The following is a 21,954-nucleotide window of genomic DNA, read 5'->3' as shown; positions in this document are numbered from 1 at the left end:
GCACTGCTGGGTATTTACCCCAAAGATACAGATGTAGTGAAAAGAAGGGCCATTTGTACCCCAATGTTTATTGCAGCAATGGCTACGGTCGCCAAACTGTGGAAAGAACCAAGATGCCCTTCAGCGGATGAATGGATAAGGAAGATGTGGTCCATATACACAATGGAGTATTATGCCTCCATCAGAAAGGACGAATACCCAACTTTTGTAGCAACATGGACAGGACTGGAAGAAATTATGCTGAGCGAAATAAGTCAAGCAGAGAGAGTCAAGTATCATATGGTCTCACTTATTTGTGGAGCATAACAAATAACATGGAGGACATGGGGAGATGGAGAGGAGAGGGAGTTGAGGGAAACTGGAAGGGGAGATGAACCATGAGAGACTGTGGACTCTGAAAAACAACCAGAGGGTTATGAAGGGGCGGCGGGAGGGGGTGGGGTGTGGTGGGAGGTTGAGGAACCAGGTGGTGGGTAATAGGGAGGGCACGTACTGCATGGAGCACTGGGTGTGATGCCAGAACAATGAACACTGTTATGCTGTAAATAAGCAAATAAAAATAAATAAATTAATTAAAAAAAATTGTATTTGTATTATGTTATAATTTCATCTTCAATATTAAACTTTTTAACATAATATGCATCAATATTCACAATAATGTTATATTATTATTATTACAATTTTCACCTTCAATAGAATGAATTTCCAGATTTATTTGTTTCCAATAGTTGGGAGAAAAACTCAAACCATTATAGAAGTAAACTAATTCTCTTTTTTTTTTCAATATTTATTTATGGGGGCACCCGGGTGGCTCAGTCAGTTAAGCCTCTGACTCTTGGTTTCTGCTCGGTTGGTAAACTCCCCGTGGCTGGATCAAGCCTGGGTCAGGATGATGCTCCATGCCAAGCCTGCTCAAGATTCTCCTTCCTTCTCCTTGTCCCCCTCTGCCCTTCCCCTTGCTCGTGCTCTCTCTTTCTAAAATAAATAAGCAGAATCTCTGTATTCATTTTAGAGAGAATTTTATTTGTTTTAGAGAGAGAGCTTGTAAATGCTCAAGTTGGGGGAGGGGAAGAGGGCAAGGGAGAGGATCTTCAAGCAGACCCTCCCAGCTGAGCATGGGGCCTGACATGGGGCTCAATGCTACAACCCATGAGATCATGACCTGAGCTCAAACCAAGAGTTGGTCGCCCAACTAACTGAGCACCCCCAATACCCCAGAAATTAACTAATTTTCTATTTGAAGCATCTTAAGATGTAGATATAAATTTAGCACCACTTAACTATTTAAAAAATTCTTCTTAATGGAGTCAAAACATTAACAGTTACTATATCACGTTTTATATTTCACAAGAAACCTTGGTATAGAAAATGAGTTAAATCATTTTAAATGAGCAGTCTGCTGAATGAAGAGTGATGCTTCACAGAATGAAACTCAAAAATCCCTGCTCTCACCATGCACATTAATTCATCAAGATTAGCCACAATCTTCTTAAGACAACTGCCAACATTAGATTCTGATACTCCAGTAGATTTGTGTCTTCTGGTTTCATGTGTTCAGTAATAATAGTATGCCCCCCCACCCAGCAGTGGGTGAAAAATGTCAACAAATATCTTGCTCAAGCTAATTTTCATCATCAACTCTCCTGAGAAATGGAAATCCATTCCCTAATTTTTCATTGAGTATTCCCTTTCTTGACTCACTGCTGTCAAAATAACATAAATATCACTGCAAAACAGTGATATTTTGCAGTGGGGCACCTGGTTGGCTCAGGGGGTTAAAGCCTCTGCCTTCGGCTCACGTCATGACCTCAGGGTCCTGGGATGGAACCCCGCATACATCGGGCTCTCTGCTTAGCAGGGAGCCTGCTTCCCTTCCTCTCTCTCTGCCTGCCTTTCTGCTTACTTGTGACCTCTGTCTGTCAAATAAATAAATAAAATCTTAAAAAAAGAGAGAGAAAGGAAGTAATTTCCTAGCAATCAAATAAATAGTTTCAGATTTCACCAAACAATGATAGACAAAGCCGTCGTAGCCGGAGAATGCAGATTACTCTCTGTGCCAAACATTTCCTCCACATACTTCATGTACATCTTACCTACAGATTGCACACTTCCTATTGATCCCACCAGCTGGATGCCTGGCATAAGGCACAGTCACTTCTGTGACATAGGGACCCCAGCACCACCCATAACCTAAAGAGTTAGAAAGTCCTAGGTGTTCCTCTCTAAGCATCCAGCTTGCTGTCCTTAGAGGGGAGGTGTTGGTAATTTAATGTTAAAAAAGAGTCAGGACAAGAGAGTCACCATGACTGGGTGATATGTAGGTTTAATCATAGGCTAAAATCAAGTCTGTTCACTATGTATGTTTCTCTCAATTATAGGACTCCACAGTAAAAATTGGAGTACAAAGTGCAGGTCTACAAAAACCCATTTCTGTTTATTTTAATTCACTATTAATAATATTTTATTAAAAATAAAGGAATGGGGGTAAATGCTAAGCCACTTAGCAAAGAGAACAGGCACAAACTCGGGCTGCCTCATACAATCCAGAACATATGGTTACTGTAGCAGTGGGCAGACTTTCTAGCCTGTTTATCAGAGTGGAGCAACCTCCTGGCAATAGTGATTGGTTCAAAGTTGAATCCAAGGCCTTCGTTGAACCAATGAGAGTCAATGCCTGATATTTTGTTGAAATTTTTAGAAAAGACCTGTTTCCTTTCCACTAAGGGTTGCTAAGTCAGACCTGTTAGAGGTCATCTTGTCACCACATAGGAAGAAGCTGAGAATGAAACCAACATGGAAAGAAGCAGAGCCAATTGATTCCTGAGGATATCAGCTGAGCACCAGGATCTAGCTATACCCCAAATGGATAATACTTGGTCCCTGCTTGCCTAAAGATCATTATATAATTAGGGAAAAAGTAAAACCAAGAAGCCATTCACAATCTGAGTAAGTCGATCATTTTGAACTAAAAGTCACCAACTATTTTAATATAATCTACTAACGTAGATTATATTAACAGGGGCACCTGGGTGATTCAGTTGGTTAAGTGTCCAACCCTTGTTTTCAGCTCAGGTCATGATCTCAAGGTTGTGAGATCGAGCCCCATGTCAGGCTCCTCACTGGAGGTAGAATCTGCTTAAGATTCTCCCTCTTCCTCTTCCTCTGACCACCCCCCAAAAATACGAATGTAGATAAGGTGTTTAGCAGCAGGAGAGATCACCATGGATGGCGACAATCAGAAAAGGCTGCATGGAGAAGATAAAACCTGAGCCAGGCTTTGAAAAGTGAGAAACCAGAGGAGGAAAGAGGAAAGAGAGCAGTGTGAGCAGGATTCAAGGCAAGAATAAAAATGGCATTTGGTAAGTCACCTGACTATTCACACGATGCCTTTCATACAGCAGTTATAACTCAAGACCCATCTTAAAACTTGAATAGTTCAAAGGACCAAAGAGATAATCAGTTGGTCAACAAATTCCAAATATTTATCTAGCTAGCACCTAGTAACCCCAGGCAACTATCCTGGATGCTGTGCAGAAAAACAAAACAGAATGAGACAATATACTTAGATTTCAAGGCATTTAAAGGGTGATCAATATGATCTGTAGATGTGAAAAAAATTGTATAAGAGCATGTAAAGCTTTTTTTTTTTTTTTTTTTGAGAGAGAGGGGAAGGGAAGAAGGCGGCTCCCTGCTGAGCAGAGAGCCCAATGCAGGACTCGATCCCAGGACCCTGGGATCATGACCTGAGCTGAAGGCAGAGGCTTTAACCCACTGAGCCACCCAGGCGCCCCATGTAAAGCTTTTCTACATCCAAACATGAACCGGGCACTTTTGTAAGGAGTACAGCTTAGCTATTCTGCCCACTTGAAATCTTGAATACAAATGATAGGTCAACACAATTCCCATCCTTTTCTTTAAACATCCTGGCATGGCTCTTTTTCATATATTTATATATTTGAATATATATGAATATATATATATGAAATATATATGAATATATTCATATATTTTGAAGAACAGTGAAGTAAAATTAAACTCAACTATGTAAGAAACACAGCTTACTATATAGTTTTCTTGAGCTTTTTTCATGGAGAGCCAAATGATCAAAATACAAAGATTTAACCATGGTACAATTCTGGTTATAACTACAATTCTCATTACGGAACTCCTGAATCTAAAGGAAAGAGATGCTCCTGTCCTGGTCCACTGTTTGTGTATCTTGTTCAACATTTTTCAAGAACCCTCCTTTAATCCCCATGTTTACTTATATGTAAGGTTACACTAGAAGGTTGGCTACCATGTACCGTTTCACTGGCTAATTGAGAGGAGTTCTCTGCTTCCCCATCTGGCATTGCTCACAGGTTTTATCACCTATATTTCTAGGTTGGAGCTATTCTTACCCCTAACTTGATACCAGGTAGATTCATGCAGTGGTAAAACTTAAGGAAGCTCATATTTGTCCAATTATACTTTGCAAAATTTTCTCATGCAGCAGCCCCTTTCTCCCAGATGTGATATCAAGGAGTTGGCCAATAATGGGTTTGGGTTTAAAAAATTTTTTCTAAACTGTTCTCAAAAGTCTTCTACCATTTTGTAGGGAAAAAACAAATCTATTATTATTTACCAGGTTATGCTATCAAACATTCCACACCATCTTCAAGAGTCAGAGTTCTGTTTTCTAGCAATTTATTTTCCACTTACCAAGGTGATATTTGCACTTCCAGTAATAAGCACTATTTAAATGATACAAACAATAAATGCCATGGAAGTCTACCACAAAAAAAATTCCAGGACAGTCTACCACTTGTAACTCATTTATCCACTCAGGGAATATTTACTGATAATCTATCACAAACCACACACCAAGTTAGTCAGGGTGATGAGTGAGATGGACATGATTTCTACCATAATGAAGATGGCAGTTTAGGTGGAAACACATACAGGAAATACACAAACAGAGAGGTCATTATAAAGTGTGGTAAGTGCTGTGCAAAAAAGGTACAAAGTACCATGAGAAAGAACAACTGGCATGGGAGCTAGGATTTAATTTAGATTTAGAGGGAAAGTGGGATTTGATTGGGCTATAGGCAATAATCAAGATTTAACATGATCAAAGGAGTCTGAACTAAAATAATATATCATCTGAATATTAGGGTCTTGCAAGAGGGCACAAATAGCCAAAGATAATTATGATGACTTCTAGGCCCCAGCAGGTGGTGACCCCTAGTAAGTCATGAAACTATGGTGTCATGGACAGAACCCTCCCAGAATCTAACAGCTCATCCAACTTTCTGACACAAGTTTGTTATTCACTTTCTGCTCACATTCACTCTACAAGTGGAATACTCCAAACTGTGGTGGTGGCAAATATCATTAGTTGTTTCAGTAACTGCCTCTGGCTAAACATCCAGGGTCCCTGTCAACTAGCACAGTTGCCAGTGATTATAAGGGAAGTCTTACAACACAAAGAAATGGAAAGATATTCCAAGATCATCTTTTGGAAGAATAAATATTGTTAAAATGTCTATACCACCTAAAGCAATCTACACATTTACTGCAATCCCTAACTAAAATACCAACAGCATTATTCACAGAGAAAAAACAACAATCCTAAAATTTCTATGAAACCCCAAAAGCAATCTTGAAAAAGCAAGCAATCTTGAAAAAGAAAAACAAAACTGGAGGTATCACAAGTCTAGATTTCGAGTCATGTTACAAAGCTGTAGTAATCAAACAGTATGGTACTGGCACAAAAATAGACACATAGATCAATGGAACAGAATAGAAAACCCAGAAATAAACCCACAATTATATGGCCAATTAATCTTCGACAAAGGAGGAAAAATATACAATGGAAAAAGATATTCTCTTCAACAAATGTTTCTGGGAAAACTGGACAGCTACATGCAAAAGAACGAAAGTGGATCACTTCCTTATACACAAAAATAAACTCAAAATGGATTAAGATCTAAGTGTGAGAATTGAAACCATAAAAATCCTAGAAGAGAGCACAGGCAGTAGTTTCCCTGACATTGGCCATAGCAACCTACAGAATGGGAGAAGATGCTTGCACATGACATCTCTGATAAAGGGCTAGTATCCAAAATATATAAAGAACGTATACAACTAAATATCCAAAAAGCAAATAATCCAATTAAAAACAGACAGGAGATAGGAAAAGACATTTCTCCAAAGAAGACAGACACTCAGATAGCCAACAGACTCATGAAAAGATGCTCAAGATTATTCATCACCATCAGGGAAACACAAATCAAAACTACAATGCGATATCACCTCACATTTGTCAGAATGGCTAAAATGAAAAACACAAGAAAAAACAATTGTTGGCAAGGATGTGGAGAAAAGGGAAACCTCGTGCACTGTTGCTGGGAAGGCAAACTGGCGCAGCTGCTGTAGAAAATAGAATGGAGTTTCTTTAAAAGTTAAAAATAAAATACCCTATGATCCAGTAATTGTACTACTGGGTATTTATCCAAAAAACACAAAAATACTAATTCACAGGGATACATGTACTCCTTATATTTTTTTTATTTTTTTTAAGATTGTATTTGTTTATTTGACAGAGAGAAAGAGACGGCGAGAGCAGGAACACAGGCAGAAGGAGTGGGAAAAGGAGATGCAGACCTCCCACACAGCAGGGAGCCCAATGCGGGTCTTGATCCTAGGATCCTGGGATCATGACCCGAGCCAAAGGCAGACACGTAATGACTGAGGAACCCAGGTGTCTCTACTCCCTATATTTATTGAAGATAAATTTATTATTTATTTATTTTATTATTTATTATTTATTTAAAAAGCCAAATCATGGAAGCAACCTATGTGTCCATCAATAGATGAATGGATATAGAAGTGGTATGTATATACAATGGAATATTACTCAGCTATTAAAAGGATGAAATCTTGCCATTTACAATGACATGGATGGAACTAGTGAGTATGATGCTAAGTGAAATAAGTCAGCCAGAGAAAGACAAGTACCTTGTGATTTCACTCCTATGTGGAATTTAAGAAACAAAATAAACAAAGGGAAAAAGAGAGAGACCACAAGAAACAGACTCTTAACTACAGAGAAGAAACTGATGGTCACCATAGGGAATGTGGGGGTGGGGGGATGAAATAGGCGAAGGGGATTAAGAGTATACTTATCATGATGAGCAATAAGTAATATATAGAATTGTTGAGTCACTATATTGTACATCTGAAACTAATAAAACACTCTATGTTAGCTGTACCGGAATTAAAAATTAAAAACTTAATAAAAAGAAAACAATCAAGGAAGTTTTAAAGTGGACCTCATTTGGTCAGTTACTGAATAATGACCTCAGTATTCTTTCACCTGTTGTTGAGCCTGGGGGAAAGAACTGGTCCCAGCTGGCATTTTCTGAGGACCAGCAAACTGTGAAGAAATAAGAGGGAAATGAGCAACCAGGCCATAATTCTAGAATATCCTCTCTGTAGCCCTACTCTCAATTAAACCAAATTAGTATTTCTTTACTGCAGAATTTCTCCATGTCTTTATTATGCCTTTATTTATTGTGAATCTCCAGGAAAGTAGCATATTATGAAATATCTTCTACTTTTCTATGACTACTGTGATAAATTATACAACTGTTTGCCATGCATCCAGTTCCCCTAGCTGAAAGAAAATCTACGTCTCCATTTTGATGAAGTCAAGTGTGACCATATGGCTTGGCATGGCCAATGAAATAATGGTGGAAGTGATACCTGTCACCTCCTGTAGCCATGTCCAAAAAGATACCTTAACTGCCAGCTCATGGCTCCTCTTGTGTGTTCCCTCTACCATGACAATCATCAATATTCCAAGAGCAGTTTGCTCCTACCCCAAGTCCTGGAGTGAAAATGACACTAAACAAACCTTTAATCATTCTATATGGACATGAAATATGAGCAAGAAATAATAAACCCTTATGGTTTATGTTCCTGAAGATCTGTAGTCATTTGTTATCACAGTGTAACTATCCTAGTGGTCCTCAAATTGTGGTCTTCCACTCCTGTGGATCCTCAGAGCCTCTCAAGGCATCCAGGAAGTCAAAATTGTCTTCATAATGATACTAATTGTTTACCTTTTCAACATGCTGACATTAACATTAATCCTGGAAAAGTAATGGTGGGTAAAACTGCTGGTCCTTATCACAATTCAACGCAGTAACATCAAACTGTATGAGAAGTCATTATATTCTCCACCGCATGCACTAGTCATTTTTTAAAAATGTAAGTTTCATTTCGTCACTTAACAGAAGAGAAACAAAGGACTGATTTCATTAAATCTCAGCTTTGAACACACATCTTTTTTTTTAAGATTTGCATATATTTATTTGAGAGAGAGAGAGAGAGAGAGAAAGAGCGCAATGAAGCAGGTGGTCAGAGGAAGGGGCATAAAAAGATTCACTGCTGAGCAGAGAGCCCGATGTGGGGCTCAATCCCAGGACCCTGGAGTCATGACCTGAGCCAAAGGTAGATGCTTAACGGACTGAGCCACCCAGGCGCCCCAAACACAATAGTCTTTGTAATGAAATGCAAAGTAAGCATAAAACTCTGTTGTAGCATCCCTAAACACTGTGGTTTGTTTTGAGGAAACACACTTGTAATTGTCTGAGTCGCAAACTGAATTAGTCACTTCTTCATTTAAAAAAAAAAAATTAGGGGCGCCTGGGTGGCTCAGTGGGTTAAGCCTCTGCCTTTGGCTCAGGTCATGATCCCAGAGTCCTGGGATCAAGCCCCGCATCGAGCTCTCTGCTCAGCAGTGAGCCTGCTTCCTCCTCTCTCTCTGCCTGCCTCTCTCCCAACTTGTGATCTGTCTGTCAAATAAATAAATAAAATATTAAAAAAAATTAATTGGAAAGGATGACTGACAGACAAATTATGGTTATTTAGACTTTATTATTTGGCAAACATTTTCTTGCCATTGATCAACTTCAGGTTTTCAACTGAATGTTAGAATTGTGTTAAACTTGTATCTATCACTATAAGCCTGACAGATTCTAATACTTAGAGATATTTTTCTGATGACATCACTGGTGGTATTGATGAATGTGGTTTTTTGATATTGTATGGACTGTCAGAGTATAAGATAGATCAATGGATTTTAATTTCATATTCCACATCACAACTACTCTCTTGAAAATGACCATTTGTTGAGTTTGGTTGTAGCATCAAAGAAGACCTTCCACAATCATCTAAAAAGGGTGCTTAACTACTCCTCCCTTTCCAACTATATACTTGTGAGAAGACAATTTTTCTTCATAAATTTCAAGCTAAATAATAAATCACAACAGATTGCAGAAGCAGGATGACAATCTAGCTGTCTTCACAGACATGAAAGACACTTGCAGAAATGTAAAACACTACTACTCCTCTCACTAATACATTTTGTTTTCAAAGATGTGTTTTCTTCAGTATGATTTAACTTGTAATGGGTTTATCATTTTAAAGGAATTAATAAATAAATGGCGTTTAATTTTGTCAGATTTATTTTTAATATGGTAATATCATTAGATAGAACCCGCATGAACAGAAGCTCTTTGGGGTCTTCAATAATGTTAAGAGTATAAGAGTCCTGAAAATTTAAGAACTCTTTGAGAGTTTGAGAACCAATGTTAACCTGTCACTGCCAAGAACACAGACGCCACACGGAAACCTGAACAGGGCTATTGCTCTAATATAAAGAATTTGTCAGCGTAATAATGGAATAACTATAAAGATGTAAAGAGAATTCTAACAACACCCTAGAGCCAAAGAGGAGTGTCCAGGGAAGGACAAATCCTGGAAAAGAGGACCCTACTCCGTCCCCAAGCTTGGCTGCAGCCCACTGGATGGCCAAGAAGTTTGCTTAGCTAGAGCTGACCCACAGTCTTCAGGGAAGCAGCCAACATTTGTCCAGAGCACAGAGGGGTGGGCAACAAAGTTGTTCGGGCAGCACAAGCTTGAGAGCACAGTGTCCACACCAGGCGACTGTGTGAGGTGGACACCAGGCTGGTCAGTGACAGTGAGCTTGCTGAGGAACTGTGTGCTCTGGGCATGCAGCTGGAGTTAAGTGGTGTTGACAAAGGTGCTTTTAGAAGCAAAAAGAGGGAGGCCCGGGTGGCTCAGTGGGTTAAATGTCTGCCTTCAGCTCAGGTCATGATCCCAGGGTCCTGGGACAGAGCCCCACATTGAGCTCCCTGCTCATGGGGGAGTCTTCTCCTTCTCCCTCTGCCACGCCCCCTGCTTGTGCTTGCTCACTCTCTCCCTCTATTTCCCTTTCTCTCTGTGTCAAATAAATAAATAAAATCTTTAAAGAAGAAGAAGAAGAAGCAGAAAGAACGGAACACAGGAGTCTAGAACCTGAAGAGCATCTCCTTCTTCCTGCAATGTCTCTCGAGCGCCCTCTACTGACGACGAAGTTAGATACCACGTTCTTGATAACGCACACTCCATGATGGAGCTGATAATGAAAGGTGAATTTAGAGCTCTGGGGTAATAAATTGGTAGCTAGCAACTGACTGAAAACATACCACATACGCCTTTTAAAAAAAAATATTACTTCTATTTAAATTCCAAAAATGATATTCTGGAAACCACGGGTTAAGATACACTGATCTTTTTATATGATGGAAGAATTGTTCTGAGTCTCCTATCTCCACCCCCTTATGTATTCTTTGTTGTCAAAGTCCAAAACCTGCATGTCAACAACCACATCTGGAAAACACACTCTGCTTAGGAAGATTGCCAAGGGCCAAGAACTGGGTGTGTGTATGTGTGGGTTAATTTCTGTAACAAGATTTTTTTAGAGCAGGAAGCAAAAAAGATTTGATGAATCATTAATAAGGGCAATTTAGCAAAATATATCAACAAGTTCTTGCATTCGGTGACAATATTATGACTATTTTCCCATTAGCCCATATCTCTGGTTGCCTGGGCTTTGAAAACGCCCAAATTACACATCTCCTGAACTAGAGTTCCCACAGTTTTAGAAATAAAATCCTAAAGGGTAGAGACACAAACACTGGCTGTTTTTCACATCTCACAGAAAACCATCAAGGTCTTTCTCATCCTTCAAGTGCAAGCGCAAATGTATAGCCTTCCCAGGCTCCCCAAGTCAGAGTGAATCTCTCTGAACCCTGGCTTTTATTGTTGCTGTTTATTCCTCTACTGAAGCACTTCCCCAGGCTAACTTGTTCTGTAGCAAATTATGTCTGCATCTTTCTTTCCCCCTAGACTGGGAGCTCCTTGAGAGGATGGAGGATATCTCATCATCTTTGCATCCCAGAGCCAAACACAAGGCTTGATGTGGAAAGCCCCCTACCCCTATACGATGACCCAAATTTGTCCACTTCAAGTGAAGGAAGAATGGGAGCTTGACGTCTCACCATTACCATCCCCAGCTTGCAAAGGAGCTCAGCCACAGACAAGCACTTAGCTGCTTTCTGCTGTGAGCAATCTTCAAGGCATTCTGAAAACAACTAGTCTTCAGAGGGATTCTTTTGAGATAGGCAAAGAGTATGAAATTTATTTGAGAATTTAAGAATGCAGAAAGTTTACGGGTTATTTCAACCCCCCCCCCAAAATAATCAGATGTTATTTTATACAGTAATTCTGTTGCAGCTTATTTTGACTCATCGCTTCCCTTCCTCTCACCTCCCACCTCAAGCTTTGGTCCTCTATAATGTAAGACAGGAGTATTTTGTCTGGCAGAATCTTATGATATTTTGTTGGTAGCATGGAATGCTCCCCATTTCAAACCTTCCTAAAGAGACTCTCTTGGTCAGAATCAACTAGATTATGAGGCAGTAACAAATAGTCCCTGAATTTCAGTGCCTTCATGCCATAAGAGTTTATTTCTCACTTTTGCAAGGTCTGCTGTGGGGCAGTGGACTTCAGGGCAACTGTGACCAGTGCGGTAACTCAGCGATGTAGATAAGTTTCACCTGGTGCTTCTGACATCTCTAGACAAAGAAGCAAGAACGTGGAGATTTCATATCTTCATGCCTTATGCTTTGGCTCAGAAGTGACACATATTGCATTAGCCACAACCCTTTGGCCAAAACCAGTCATGTAGCTCCCCCAACAGGCAAGGGGGCTGGAAAGTGTAGTCCTCTGTGGACCCAGGAAAAAGAGGAAAACCAGGTAGCAGGGAGCTTTGCTGATCTCTACTTCCAAGGCTTTCCTAAGAACTTTATAAGTTAAAAATAGGCCAATGTCCTCCCATCAAGCCCAGTCCCCTCGTACATGAGACCCTCTACGTGCATCTGACCGAGGGAAGGCAGATGAGAAGAGGCAGCTCGCTTTTCCCGCCCCTGCCTTCTGTCCTGAAAAGACTAACCAAGGAAGACTAAGCCAGGAAAGATCTCCTCAGCATCCTGGGAAGCAGAAGAGAGCAGAGAGCCTTCAGAGAGCAGAAGGAAGAAATACATACTCCCAACTTTTTCATCTTCAATCTTATTTGCCTAAGGACATATTTAGGTCATAGAGCTATTCTGACAGGGTTAAACAGGAAAGAAACAAAACAAATAAACAAATAATTGGTGATTCCAGGGCATCCAGCCTTAAAAAGTTCCATATGAGGAAAGGAAGAATGAGTAAAGCTTGAAAGGTTTCAACCTTCTTTCCAACTTCAATAACTAATTTTATTTTAGTATTATATCCCATTTTGATTATTAATAACATACCTCAACATACCTCCAACAAATACTCATTGAAAACTTACAATATACCTGACTGCATGAAATGGGGACCCCAGTATTTTTTGGACAACTATGATCCAAGTTTCAAGCTATACCCACTTTACAAACAAATTATTTTATCCTTTTCATGACCTTCTGAAGTTATCATGATGGCTCCCATTTACAGCCAAATAAACCGAAGTTCAAAGAGTTAAGTACAATGTTCAAGGTCATGGCTAGTAATAGAGGGAATGTGGGGATCTCAACCCACACCTATCTGGTTCCTGATAAGAAAGTCCCACACATTCACCCCAGATCAATTAGAACTTAGAACTTATTGACTTAATAGCCTTTCTTAGACTTTGTATTGCTTGGAAAGTATGATCAGGAGGTCACTCACTCATTGAAATAACTACAGCTGTATTTGAGTAGTTGAAATTTGAAAGAATGCTAATCACCTCTTTTGTGTACTGTTCACTCTGCCGTGATGATCTTTCTAATGCATCAATTTCTCTTTCTTTCCAATAAATCATTGAGCAGAATGCAGACATATAGCATAGTCCACAGATGCACTCCTCTACTGGGATTAAATAAGATAATCTTCATTTATCACAGTGCCCAAAGCAGTTTATAAAGATCAGCTGTTATCTTGTCTGGCGAAGTTGGAGAACATTGGATCCTCATTTCATATAATGAGTGAAAAACTGAAAAAAACTAAAATGTCCATTTTCTGGTGGAAGTGTAAAATGTCATAAACTGATAGAACTGAGGTGGACATCAAGATCATTATATGGGTCCAAAGTGACAAATCTTTAGCTTCTAAACAGGTACTCATGAGGCTTAACACGATCAAGTGTGTGTTTAATTATGACAAAGCAAACACAAAAACAAACTTAGAAGCATCCTGACATGTTAGAAATGTACTGGCAAAATTGCAACTAAAAGGCAAGATGTAAATAGAGGTTTTATAGTATTTTTAGCTCTTTGAGAACACTTCACTTGACAGTAGAGGAGCCTGTTGAGAGTTTCTTACATTTCATTTTACACACATGTTCAGGGGCCATTATTCACAAAATTAGGTTAACGCCAGTGTGGGTGTTTGTTTGTTTGTTTGTTTTTTACACAATAGATCTACTTTCTTCACTGTAACTTCAGCATCCAAAGCAATGCCTGGCACACAGTAGGTTCTCAGGAGGTGTTTAGTGAACAAATAAATGGCATGATCTACATAAAAGAATATAATGTGGCGGGCACCTGGGTGGCTCAGTTGGTTGAGCGACTGCCTTCAGCTCAGGTCATGATCCCAAGGTCCGGGATCAAGTTCCACTTTGGGCTTCCAGCTCCACGGGAAGTCTGCTTCTCCCTCTGACCTTCTCCCCTCTCATGCTCTCTCTCGTTCTCTCTCTTAAAAAAGAAAATATTTTTTTAAAAAAAGAATATAATGTGGCAATGAGGAAAACCAATTTCAAAAGCTGGATCTGAATGAGTACTGCCTTTTCTTGGATAATATGTTGATGAGACTTTTATTTCTGGCAGGATAGGGGACCAGGTATTTTAGACACCTGTCCACTGAAAACCCATTAAAATACTTAATGAAATTTTTTAAAAGTATCTTTTAAATGCATCACTTAAATAAGCCAGTACAGATGTCAGGAAGGTGCAGGGGCAAAAACAAACAAGACAAAAGCAGGAGCTAACTAAGCTCTAAAACTGACTTTCACCCTTAAGTTTTCTGCTCTGCTTTGCAGACCTTAAGTTTGCTGAGTGGTGGACAGAGGGTGAGGGAAGAAGGAATCAGGAACAAAACCAAGAATCTGCTAAAGTTGCCCAATTCTTTTTATTCTGACCTCCTTCTAAGGTTGACTTCCTTTTTTTATTTTTTAAGATTTTATTTTTTCATTTGACACAGAGAGAGAGTGAACATAAGCAGGGGGAGTGGGAGAGCGAGAAGCAGGCTCCCTGCTGAGGAGGGAGTCCAGTGAGGGGCTCGACTCCAGAATCCTGGGATCATGACCTGAGCCAAAGGCAGACGCGTAATAACTGAGCCACCCAGGCGCCCCTAAGGTTGACTTCCAATTCTGTTGGTTCAACCTACATATACTACAAAGGGCTATACTTCGCTTATAAAAGGGAACCAGAAATCAATTTGTTTTTCAGAAGGAGAGTATTGGAAGGGATGGGAAAAGGTGAGTAGAGGGATTCAGAGTGACAACCACATTCTCTGACCCGTCTTTCCATTGGACAAGCAAGCCTCCCTGCTTTCAGACATTTCATCCAAAACACCTCCAAAGTCCAGTTCACGTAAGGCTCCTCCCAATTCAGTTCTTTATTTAGCTCAAGGGGTAAAAAAGTACAGCAGTGCCTTCATTTTAAGTCAACAGCTAAGCTTTCTTCTTTTTTTTTTTTTATTTGTTTATTTACAGCATAACAGTGTTCATTGTTTTGGCATCACACCCAGTGCTCCATGCAGTACGTGCCCTCCCTATTACCCACCACCTGGTTCCTCAACCTCCCACCCCCCCCCCCCGCCCCCCGCCGCCTCCCCTTCAAAACCCTCTGGTTGTTTTTCAGAGTCCATAGTCTCTCATGGTTCATCTCCCCTTCCAGTTTCCCTCAACTCCCTCTCCTCTCCATCTCCCCATGTCCTCCATGTTATTTGTTATGCTCCACAAATAAGTGAGACCATATGATACTTGACTCTCTCTGCTTGACTTATTTCACTCAGCATAATTTCTTCCAGTCCCGTCCATGTTGCTACAAAAGTTGGGTATTCGTCCTTTCTGATGGAGGCATAATACTCCATTGTGTATATGGACCACATCTTCCTTATCCATTCATCCACTGAAGGGCATCTTGGTTCTTTCCACAGTTTGGCGACCGTGGCCATTGCTGCAATAAACATTGGGGTACAGATGGCCCTTCTTTTCACTACATCTGTATCTTTGGGGTAAATACCCAGCAGTGCAATTGCAGGGTCATAGGGAAGCTCTATTCTTAATTTCTTGAGGAATCTCCACACTGTTCTCCAAAGTGGCTGCACTAACTTGCATTCCCCCCAACAGTGTAAGAGGGTTCCCCTTTCTCCACATCCTCTCCAACACACGTTGTTTCCTGTCTTGCTAATTTTGGCCATTCTAACTGGTGTTAGGTGGAATCTCAATGTTGTTTTAATTTGAATCTCCCTGATGGCTAGTGATGATGAACATTTTTTCATGTGTCTGATAGCCATTTGTATGTCTTCGTTGGAGAAGTGTCTGTTCATATCTTCTGCCCATTTTTTTTAAATATTTTTTATTTATTTGACAGAGAGAAATCACAACTAGGCAGAGAGGCAGGCAGAGAGAGAGGAGGAAGCAGTCTCTCTGCAGAGCAGAGAGCCTGATGTGGGGCTCGATCCCAGGACTCTGGGATCATGACCTGAGCTGAAGGCAGAGGCTTTAACCCACTGAGCCACCCAGGCGCCCCCTGCCCATTTTTTGATATGATTATCTGTTTTGTGTGTGTTGAGTTTGAGGAGTTCTTTATAGATCCTGGATATCACCCTTTTGTCTGTACTGTCATTTGCAAATATCTTCTCCCATTCCGTGGGTTGCCTCTTTGTTGACTGTTTCCTTTGCTGTGCAGAAGCTTTTGATCTTGATGAAGTCCCAAAAGTTCATTTTTGCTTTTGTTTCCTTGGCCTTTGGAGACATATCTTGAAAGAAGTTGCTGTGGCTGATATCGAAGAGGTTACTGCCTATGTTCTCCTCTAGGATTCTGATAGATTCCTGTCTCACGTTGAGGTCTTTTATCCATTTCGAGTTTATCTTTGTGTATGGTGTAAGAGAATGGTCGAGTTTCATTCTTCTACATATCACTGTCCAATTTTCCCAGCACCATTTATTGAAGAGACTGTCTTTTTTCCATTGAATATTTTTTCCTGTTTTGTTGAAGATTATTTGACCATAGAGTTGAGGGTCCAAATCTGGGCTCTCCACTCTGTTCCACTGCTCTATGTGTCTGCTTTTATGCCAGTACCACGCTATCTTGGTGATCACAGCTTTGTAGTAAAGCTTGAAATCGGGTAACGTGATGCCGCCAGTTTTGTTTTTGTTTTTCAACATTTCCTTAGCAATTCGGGGTCTCTTCTGGCTCCATACAAATTTTAGGATTATTTGCTCCAGCTCTTTGAAAAATATCGGTGGAATTTTGATCGGAATGGCATTAAAAGTATAGATTGCTCTAGGCAGTATAGACATTTTAACAATGTTTATTCTTCCAATCCAAGAGCATGGAACAGTCTTCCATCTTTTTGTGTCTTCTTCAATTTCTTTCATGAGTGTTCTGTAGTTCCTCGAGTACAGGTCCTTTACCTCTTTGGTTAGGTTTATGCCCAGGTATCTTATGGTTCTTGGTGCTATAGTAAATGGAATCGATTCTCTAATTTCCCTTTCTGTATTTTCATTGTTAGTGTATAAGAAAGCCACTGATTTCTGTACATTGACTTTGTATCCTGCCACATTACTGAATTGCTGTATGAGTTCTAGTAGTTTGGGGGTAGAGTCTTTGGGGTTTTCCATATAAAGAATCATGTCATCTGCGAAGAGAGAGAGTTTGACTTCTTCCTTGCCAATTTGGATACCTTTTATTTCTCTTTGTTGTCTGATTGCCGTTGCTAGGACTTCTAATACTATGTTGAACAAGAGTGGTGAGAGTGGGCATCCTTGTCATGTTCCTGATCTCAACGGGAAGGCTGCAAGCTTTTTCCCATTGAGGATGATATTTGAACAGCTAAGCTTTCTTTACTGTATTAACATTTCCATTACTTAACCATAAATATGGAAAATGACTACCTGCTCAGGATTCTCTCTGCTTTTCAGAAACCTGCTACCCCTGATTTGGGCATGACCAGTACACTTCTTGGAGCAGCCATCAACATGGTGGTGAGTGGTCACAAGGACACCACATGTGGGTTTGTCATGTGTCCAGGTGTGTTTGACGACTCAGCCCCAAGCTTGGCGGACAGGTTCATCATAGCATCGAGGCAATTACATCTCTTTATATGAAACATCTCATATCATGTATGTCATTGATGCCTCCCAGGGACGAGGGGTACAATTTAAGTTTCTGCCAAAATAATCAACTTGCCATAAACAAAAGAGGAAGAAAATGATATGAGAATGGGTTTTAGAAAGGAAAAACAACTTGTGGAGCATAAGGAATACCATGGAGGACATTAGGAGAAGGAAAGGAAAAGCGAATTGAGGGAAATTGGAGAGGAAGATGAAGCATGAGAGACTGTGGACTCTGAGAAACAAACAGAGGGCTTTGGAGGGGAGGGGAGCAGGGGGGTTAGGTGAGCCTCGTGGTGGTTATTAAAGAGGCACGTATTTCGTGGAGCACTGGGTGTGCTGCATAAACAATGAATCTTGGAACACTGGAAAAATTAAATTAAATTAAATTAAAAAGAAAGAAAGGAAAAACAAGAGAGAAAATATGTTTTCAAGAGGCACCAGGCACCAGTTAGATTCTACAGAGATCTGCTAAGCATCTCCTATGCATAGGGTACAGGGTGAGGCCTGGGTAAATACCCACATACATATCTATATACCTAAGGGATAACATCTGGAAGCACACTAGAATGTGCTATAATCAGTGCTTCTGAAAACCTATCCCATTTTCTAATAACTTTTCTTATTGAACTGTAGCCTACATGCAAAGAAGCTCACAGGAGTACCACTCGATCAATCTGTACAAGGTGAACACATCTAAGTAACCATTAGCTGGATAAAGAAGTATCAGACTACAAAAATTCTTTTCTACCTTGATTGTTCTCTGATGCATTCAACCAGCTGTCTTTGTCATGTTTCCAACAACCAGCTGTCTGTTATTTTTCCAACCTGTAAATTTGTGTCCTTGGAAGGGTTAAGTCTGTTACCAGCTAGCTTGTCCCTCATCCTTAAGCAGAGGTTCATATAGACTACTGAATTCCCATAGCACCCTGTGAGGTTGCATTATTATCCGCCAAGTTTAGGATACTGAGTTTCAAAGACACAAACTATATTCAAGAACCCCTTCAGGTGAGTAGCAGAGTTGAGGCTTAAACTCCAGGATTGATTCCAGAGTTCACCCACTTAACTGTGGTATTATGAATATGATACTACATCGCTTTTCTAATAAGACACAAGCTGGCAAGTAAGGAACTTATGGTCTTTACAACATAATATTATATGTAAATTTTGGTACCAACACACTTATATGCTGCAGATGTATTATATATGGAAGAATTATTATAATATATTATCTCATTTAACCATTACAATATATTGTCTCATTTAAGCATTGTGACAACCCTGTGAGATAGAAATTAGTCTCCATATGTTACAGACATTAAACAACTTTCCTAAGCACACAGGTGCTAAGTAACCCGACTCCAGGGTACTAGCTCTTCCCATCCATCTGTCAAGACCACCCATCATTCACCTACACTACCCACATCATCAGTAGATGTCTGCAGGATAAAAGAGCAAATGCTATCAACACTCACTTGTGAGTTAAAGCTGATAGTGAAAGAAGATAATACCAGTCTCCTGAGATCATTCCCAAACACGGAATGATGTCTAGCCAGATGTGCTCAGAGTCAGCCCCAGTGAGAAAAGAAAAAGTTACCTTGATCAAGTTGCTCTCTCATTCATTATCATTGTCTAGGATAGGTGTGAACTATCTCTCTTTACATAACCCTCTTTGTGCCTGGTCCAATAGAAGTTATTCTACAGTCCGAGAAAGGAAACAGCAGGTTGCTGAGGACTAGTTATGTGTACGCATGGAACTATCTAGAACTAAGGAGACCTTTTCATATAGTTCCTCATTTCATCCTTTCTGTGAACCTACGGAGCACATGTTGGTGCTCCCATTTCAAAGATGAAGAAATGGAGACTCACAGGGATGATGTGTCCAAGATCACACAGATAGAAACTGAAAGGAAGATCTGGCATTTGAATTCTGCCATCCTCCTACAGCCATATTCAACTCTAAGTCTTCTCACTCTTGTAAAATCTAAGAGCGTCGGAGGCAGTGACTGTCCTGAATTACCAGGGCACTCACTACACACCACTGGCACACAGGAGGACTGAGCCAGTAATTAGTAAGTAAATCTCTGACGTCCAATGCTGCCATTAGTCGCCTCCCTAAATTCTGTATCTACGCGAAACTCCACCTTGTGTTTCCTCCCTGCCCTAAGACAACACTTAATTAGTTTGTCCTCTTGGTAAGTACATGTTCTCTTAAACTCAGAGTTCTCCTTCATATTTTATCCTTCTGCCCCTGAGGAAAGGCACTCCTACTGCTCAGATAGCCAGTTTAAGGAAGTTGTCAACAGGAAGAGAGAACAGCTTGTCCATTGAACTGTCAACCAGGAACGGGAGTTATATTTGGAATTTGCTGCACTGGAAAATCTCCAGCCTGCTTACAAAGCATCAGTAGAAGCTCAAAGAAAACCAGATAAGACATAATCCTTTCCTTGACCCTCATTTACATCCTTACCATATTAATTCTCTGTTTCAACCTTAACTAAAGTCAAGGAAGGTTTCTCCCAACAGTGTCATTCACATGTATTTAGCCCTCGAATGACAAAACTGCTTTCATTCCATCTGCTGATAAAAGTCCATTTGACACCAACACTAAGCTGTTATTTTTCAAATAACAATGGCAACATTTAATTAGAATTTAACCTAGCTGCTTGCTTTCACTTTACAATGTATAGTACAAGGGTGGTTCCCTGACTAAAGGAAAGATTGGCATCCAGGGTAAATGCTGCATTTTAAAAGGAGGTGCACACTCGTGGTATCTAATTATGCATAACACTCTGCCATTAATTGCTAGTATTTCAAGTGTCTTAAAGGGTCAGCTGGTCTTTAGTCCTTCCTATTATGATGGCAGGTTCGGTTAAGTCTTTGTTGGACTATCACAATTGCTTTGTAAAGATTACTTCCGTGCAGACGACAGAAGCCTCCCAAATGAATGGACATACCTCTCAATCCCATTTTAACTGAAAAGATAATATAAGAAAGCGTCATCATGCTAGCACATAGTAGGTTCTTGGTAAATGGTAGCTTTAGCATAATCAATGTTTCATAAATATTTTCCATTGGACCATAGTCCTGAGCTGTATATTGATCCGAGAAGTTTTCTTTCCCTGTACAGAACTCCTGCAGTACACATCTGTAATGTAATGAACATCATTCGTTCATTCATGCCACACACATTCACAGAGTACTTTCTTTGTGCCAGAAGCACATTCCCTAAATAATGATCCCAAGGAAATGCTGTGTACTACATGTCCTTCTTGGAGATTTCCAATGTACACATTAAAGGTTCTGAGACTTTCAGCAAGAATACATAAATGACAGACAAAAGGAAGGTGATATACTGATTGATTTTGAGTATTTTCTTTACTTGTAGAACCCCTTTGTTCATGGACACCTATTACCAACCTGGGACAATGGTGTTCTAAGGAACATATTTTGGAAAACAGTACAGATCCACGTCCAATAGAATGCAGCATATCCCACCTATGGGGCAGCATAGCTACCCACACTTTTTAAGATTTTGGAGAATGAATGCTCATTGACGTTCATACTGGAGGATCCAGAGGATGTGACATTAAGTTCAGGGTGAACTGCAAACTCTAGCATTGAGACCATTCTGTCTCCCAAACCCAGTGACCAGGCATGTTTGCCCATGCCCACAAATTCTGAACTGGCTGTGGAGTCACACAGATGACTAAACTCCTGACTGGTCCACCTGCAGTGGTTGCATAACCTCTCTGGGTCTCAGAGCTTCTGGCAAGAGTCAACTGAGATGATGTACGAGGCCAAAGTTGGCCAATGCTTCCCTCTCGCCGTTGCCTTTGCCTGTGCTTGGCCATCTCACCTGTCCTGGAGCGCCATCCACTCACAACCTGGCCCTCCAGGACAAGCTGTGAAAATCAGCCTTTCCCTTAACTGGGAGGAGGAGGGGCGGGATAAAAATTCTGGCCCATGGGAGCTGGTATTTTTGTCAAGTGCTGCACCTGTGCACCAAGAGATGCGCACGCATGCTCACAGCACGTTTACACTCCCCAAGCATGACGCAACACCAAGAAATGACGTGCAAGAATGAAAACAAACCCATATCAAATATCAGCAGCCCACTCTTTAGGTGTCCCTCGGCCCCATGCCACCCCACCAAGGCCAAGCATAGCCCTTCGCTCGGATTCTCCTCATGCTTTTAAGCGGAACAAATCAGCTCCTCC

This window comes from Meles meles, chromosome 2 (genome assembly GCF_922984935.1).
Source record: "Meles meles chromosome 2, mMelMel3.1 paternal haplotype, whole genome shotgun sequence".
Taxonomy (NCBI): domain Eukaryota; kingdom Metazoa; phylum Chordata; class Mammalia; order Carnivora; family Mustelidae; genus Meles; species Meles meles.
This window is presented reverse-complemented; position numbering follows the sequence as displayed.